This window comes from Pholcus phalangioides, unplaced genomic scaffold (assembly GCF_987345545.1).
Source record: "Pholcus phalangioides strain wild (caught in Gottingen) unplaced genomic scaffold, Ppha-v1.0 ptg000012l_1, whole genome shotgun sequence".
NCBI lineage: Eukaryota > Metazoa > Arthropoda > Arachnida > Araneae > Pholcidae > Pholcus > Pholcus phalangioides.
Window position 1 is genome coordinate 22,489,436 of NW_028301605.1, and position 6,000 is coordinate 22,495,435.

General features: G+C 29.8%; 1 long non-coding RNA gene across 9 annotated transcripts in view; it reads right to left on the reverse strand.

Moving 5' to 3' along the window:
* LOC149079867 (uncharacterized) overlaps positions 1–5,754 on the reverse strand; it is a 29,301-nt gene extending 23,547 nt beyond the window's left edge. For 4 of the 9 annotated variants that reach the window (XR_016193691.1, XR_016193688.1, XR_016193695.1 and 1 more), the window contains exons 1-3: positions 5,657–5,754; positions 3,296–3,392; positions 2,094–2,144 (exon numbers count right to left, since the gene is read on the reverse strand). This is a non-coding gene — a long non-coding RNA (uncharacterized LOC149079867). Of the gene's footprint in view, positions 1–2,093; positions 2,145–3,246; positions 3,393–5,480 lie in introns of all 9 variants that reach the window. The other 5 variants (XR_016193694.1, XR_016193689.1, XR_016193696.1 and 2 more) reach the window with 4 other exon arrangements.
* Positions 5,755–6,000: the final 246 nt, after the last annotated feature.

Consider the following 6,000-nt stretch of genomic DNA (forward strand, 5'->3'; position numbering starts at 1 on the left):
TTAGAAAAAATTACCAGATGGAGAAATATTTGAAAAACACTTTTAATAAAGCAGATGTCTAGTTCCTGCGATCTCGTTGATTGTTTCTCACGCTGAATTACAATGTTACTGCACATTAAATCAGTTTTGCACTGGAACTTTTAACATGTTTAATAAAATATCATAGTGTGTGTAATTGGTCCTTTTAAACCCAGCAAAACTCTGGTCTACCATCATCAAGCAATTTACTACCTTGTTACCTCCTTTCAGAGGAGAGTTGTGTCAAAAGTGTGTACATATATGTCTATACCTAACCGTCTATTTGCGTATCTTATGCTTGAACTTGGCGCTGCCATCTTTATTTCAAATTGTGAGTAAAGTAATGCTTGAATATCTGTACAGTTGTAGGTACAAAAAAAAAAAAATGCCAGCAGATTAAAATTTTTGCTGATAAAAAATTACTAAAAAAATTGTCTGTTGCTTCCTTTGGCTCATGTGAGAAGGAATCTGTTGAAGGGCGATATAAGTTATTAGATTTTCATCAAAAATTGAAATTTCACACAATTTTTCCCGGAAACATTTCCCTTTGGCTCTAGTGAGAATTTCGCTCCTTTTCATTAGGGGCATTAGGCATCCTGCAGCTCATCTAATGAAAATTTTGTCAAAGTTTGTTTTATACATGAAGAATTTCGTATTTTGTCTGATTGTCTTTCGTCATTCTTTGGAATGGATAGTGATTCTATAGAATGCCTAGGCAAAGTATAAAATAAAACCGGTATTCCATACTTTGCCTAAAATGACCAGCATTCTATAGAATGCCCCGAATTTAATACTTCCGGTAAAATATACATCATTTGAGAAAAAATATATGAATATAATTCTTTCAATCTAACAATATTAGTCTTGAATATTTAAATTGAATAAATTAATGAATGTCAGTTGCATATATAACTCCTTGCAAAATTTATTGGGGGGGGGGGGGGGAAAGGGCTCAAATGGCCTCAGCTCCTAAGTTCCAGTGCCTATGCATAGTTTGTGTATAGGTGAAACAACAGTTTGCATTACAAAGCAGTTGGACACATATGCCTATTCTAGGTTTGTAGTATTCAATTGTCTTCTGTATTTTTAGGGCATGCAGAGGCATAAACAATATTTACAATGCTCAGCAAAGAGCTAGAAATGAAAGTACTTCATTTGTCAAAAACGATTAGAGCATAATATTGTCTAAAACTTAAGAACTATAACTGTTATGGAAACTGTTTAATATCCTCCTAATGAGTTAGCATTTGAAACTTCGAATTAAAAGTGAGTAAATATTGAATTTAAATTTTTAAAAAATCTGATTCAAATTTTTTTTTAATCGCGATTTTTATCAATCCTGTTATCTATGATTAAAAATTTCCCAAAATCAGCAAAGATGCTGCAAAATTAACTCTTTATTTCACTTATCTGTTGAGCATTGAGAAAACAGTCTAATACAACTGATTTCAATTAGTTTTATCCACCCAAATTAATGCTGAAATTATTTATAGTTGTAAAAATTAACTTGTCTTTTAGAATCATTTTTAGACTATCTACGTCATTTTCTATGAAAGTCATTTTTATGGAAAATTTTAAGAAAAATTTAAGTAATGTTCAAAATACGAGTGATACAGCTTAGATTTTTGGTTCATAACTTTAGCAATACATGGCAAAATATATTAAAATTTTGTAATGATTCAATCAATAGATTTTTAATGATCATGTTTCAAACTCTAGCAAATGTCAAAAATGACATTAGTTTTGTATATGTGTTCAAAGTTTTTATTGGTAGATTACTTGTATGTACAAATGCAACACTAAAAATGAACGTAACTGGGGTTCAAAGCATCATATAAACAAAACAAAGCCCATTTTGCATTAAAATATATGGATGGTTAAAAATATATTTATTGTATCATTACAAAATTTAGAATTTTATTCTGCCATATATTGTTAAGGTTTTGTATCAAAATCCAGGGTCTATCACATGTATTTGTCCAATTGCAGTGTTTTATACAGAATATGTAGAATGAAATTTTAAAAAGTTCACATGTACATCAATAAATTTGGGAGTAACTGATGAGCACGCTTACCATGCAATCCTTTGAATTTTAGTACCAAACTTGCAACATCACTCCCTGAATCTACCGTGAAAAAAAACAAGACATTACACACTTCATTCATAGAATTATTTGCAATCATGTTTTGAACATTACAAGAATTTGACATAAAAATGAGTTTTTCATAGAAAATGACACATGGAAAAATAAAATAAATATTTTTTGAGCATATGAATTTAATTTTCTGAATATATTTTAATCATATCTGTTCATAATTTAATCATGAAAATAGTGTTAAAAAATTTAATACATAAATTTTTTTTTCAAAAGTCATGTATCCCTCTATTTCTTTTGAATGTGTCTTACTAAAAGATCTTAAGAAAATTTTAAAAATTTGAAAAATCATTTCGTAGCTTAACTGATAGATGAATAGTGTCACATAAAAATATTAAAATGCACTCCAGTACTATTTTATAGAGCATCAAATGTACTGTGAGAACACAAAACATTTTATTCATAGAATTTTTTTGCAATCATGTTTGTTCGAGTTGGATTTTTGCCGGGACAGTGGCAAAATGTGGAAAAAACCATGCAAAAAAAAAATTGGTAAAAATTATTCTTTTTACTCAAGACATACCAAGCTTAGTTTTTCAATTGCAAAATATTCTTTTCAATATAAAAACTTGAAATACATGTTAAACTTATAAAATTACATGGTAAAAAATGAACATTCGACAAATAAAAATATGAAAACGTATTCAAATAAAATATGCATCACCCAGATTTGTTATAAAAAATTCATAAGTAAAGACTATTTATTTACAGAACTGAAAACAGATAAATTTAATTTTTTAATTATATTAATTTTTGCCGGGGCGGATTTTACAGAGGCTTTGTCCACTAGGGCAAAAACTTGCCACCCTTGTGTTTGTTCATTGCATAAACTCCCAAAATCAGAATGTTCTGCAACAAACCCTCTGCTAACTGGATATATTCTTTAGTAAAAATTACCATAATAGTATTTTCTACATTTTTTCTTAAAAATTTTTCTGATTGTTCTGCAATATACATCACAGATTTTGGCATGTTCTGCTTTAGGACATGATCTTTGATTAAAATGTGACAAAAATTACTTTTTCTTAGAAAATGACAATGACAAGGGTATTTTAAAATTTATTGTTTTCACCATTTGGAGACTTTTCATCAAAAAATGTTATTGAAGTTCACTCCAGTACCATTTTATAGAGCGGGGATCTTCAGCCTTCGAGTCTGGAACACTGCATATCATCAAACGGAAAGCAGCCTCTAACATCAACTTTGGCACAGGCATGCCTGAAATCATAAAAGAATAATTTTAATCTTTGAATGTAATTTTTTACAGGGTGTTTAATAGAAGCGTTGATCAAGTGCACACCAGCACAAAATTGGACATAAGCACTGAGCACTCCTGGTGGTTTGAGAAGCCCCATGGTGCTCGCGAGCAACCTTTTGAAGATAGTTGTTATAGAGCATAGTCACTGGCTAAATGTAACAGTGAACGTAAAACATTACATTCCTAGATCTTTTCGCAATCCTGTTGTGAATATTATATGAATTTGACTTGAAATTTGATGTAAAAATGACTTTTTCTACAGAAAATTAAATGGGTAGTCTAAGTATTATTCGTATTTTTTAATTTCATTTTACAAGTATATTTTAATCATACCTGTTCATATTTTAGTAATGAAAATAGTGCAAAAATAATTTAATATATAATTTTGAAAAAAATTTCAAAAAAAAAAGTCATGTATCCTTTCATTTCTTTCGGATGTGTCTTAGTAAAAGATCATCTTAAGAAAATTATTAGAGAAATTTGAAAAATCATTCAGTGACTTAATTGACAGATGAATAAAGTCTTGCAAAAATATTATTAAAATTCACTCCAGTACCATTTCATAAAGCATCACTGCTGGCTAAATGTACTTTGTGAACATAAAACATTTCATTCCTAGGATATTTTTGCAATCGTGTTTTGAATGCCGCATGAATTTTGCTTAAAATTTTACATAAAAATTACTTTTCACAGAAAATTGCGCAAGCAATGAAAAATTTATTATTTTCACAATTTTGAGACACTGATGAAATTAGAGTTGCAAGGTAAGAATATTCTCTAAGAACGAGAATGTTCTAAGAATATTCTCCTGTATGTAAAGAATGAAGAATAATCGAGAATATTCATTTTTCTTTTAAATAATGGAATTTTTTAACTAATTTTGTTTGTATTATGATATATAAATCATTTTTCATTGCCTGCAACATTTACAACACAGCAATTTTTGACATATACACCCCCAATGACAACTTTTAGTTCAAGAACATTTTCAGAATATTCTCTTGGTCATGATGAGTTTTTAAAAGTTTGGTTACAAAGATTTTAGAAACCTTAAGATTAAAACCTTAAAAAATGTATTTTAAAATTAGATAGGCCTAAATTCTCAGAAATAAGTTCAAAACAAAAAATTAAACCAAAGGCGATCGATAAAGGAAGCTATTCTTATACAAGTATAATCACCTTCATTATGAGAAGATACAGAACTGTTGTTTCCTTCAATGTACATACACACTTAAATTCTGTATCGCTCATATTTCTTTAAAAGTTGTGCAATTCAGCTATGTTGGTTAAATTTTCTTGTTTTAAACTTTAATATTGTGGGCGACAAACTTCAGTATACCAGTCTTCTTGATGGGAAGAGAGACGGGGACAGAATATTCGCAGATTACTATTATAATTTTCTAGAATATATTCCTATCGAAAATAATTACTCTCAAGTTATTTACAGAGATTATTGAGAATACTCTCTGGAAGGACTTCTGTAACTGGAGAATATTCTCTAGAATTATTATTAATAACTTAAAAATGTTTCTTATCATTTTTGATAATATTCTCCCAATTTATAAAAGTAGTCCTTCCAGAGAATATTATATATAACTATCATAAATAACAGGAGAATATTCTCATCAAGAATTTATAAGAATTATTCTCAATTTATTTATAATAGAAATTCCTCTGGAGAGTATTCTCCTTGATGATAATATTTTCCTAAATATTATTGTTGAGAATTTCACATCTCTAGATAAAATATTAAAGTTCACTCAAGCATCATTTCATAAAGCATCATAATACTGGCTAAATGTATTACTGTTAACATGAAACATTCCTAGAGTATTTCGCAATCATGTTTTAAATATTGCATGATTAAAATTTGGCATAAAAATGACCGGTAGAAAGTGACATGGGTCGTCCAAAATTATTGCTTTCACCATTTCGGGGGACACTTTCTATCAAAAAAATATTATTAGTTCACTCCAGTACCATTTTATAGAAAAGTGATAAGAAAGAGTCATCAGATAATTTAAGTCATTTAAGGGTTTTAATTTTACTCATAAATTTGGCTTCTACCGCAATTCTGACATCATGACATCCTTAAGATTCAAAACTGCGCGTTTATATTCACCGCTGAAATTCATTCACGAATATCACTTCCAAGCTTCGCAACCCTTTCCTTCGATAACAAAAACTAATGATGCTTCCACAACTGAAATAAATGAATGTTTACTTCTCCAAACATAAGGGGAAATCGACAACAACGGCCAAACTTCGGATCACATGCAACTCATGGCACAAGCTGTTTCAAACATAAATAATACGCTTTGGTTTCAATCAATCAATCAATGGTTTAGTTTTAGCAGGGTTTTTGGCTACAGCAAGGCCCTCTCCCTGCGGCTGGTAGAGATTTTCTACATTAAAGAAAAAAATATATTAATCATTGTCGACTGCTCCCAGAAATTAAGAGCAAAGGAAAACAAAATAAAGGGAAAGGAAGAGTGGGATATCTTCAGCTGCACAGGGCAACGATGCAGCACTTCTAAAGCTAGAGGCCCTCTATTTTAGTCATGATAG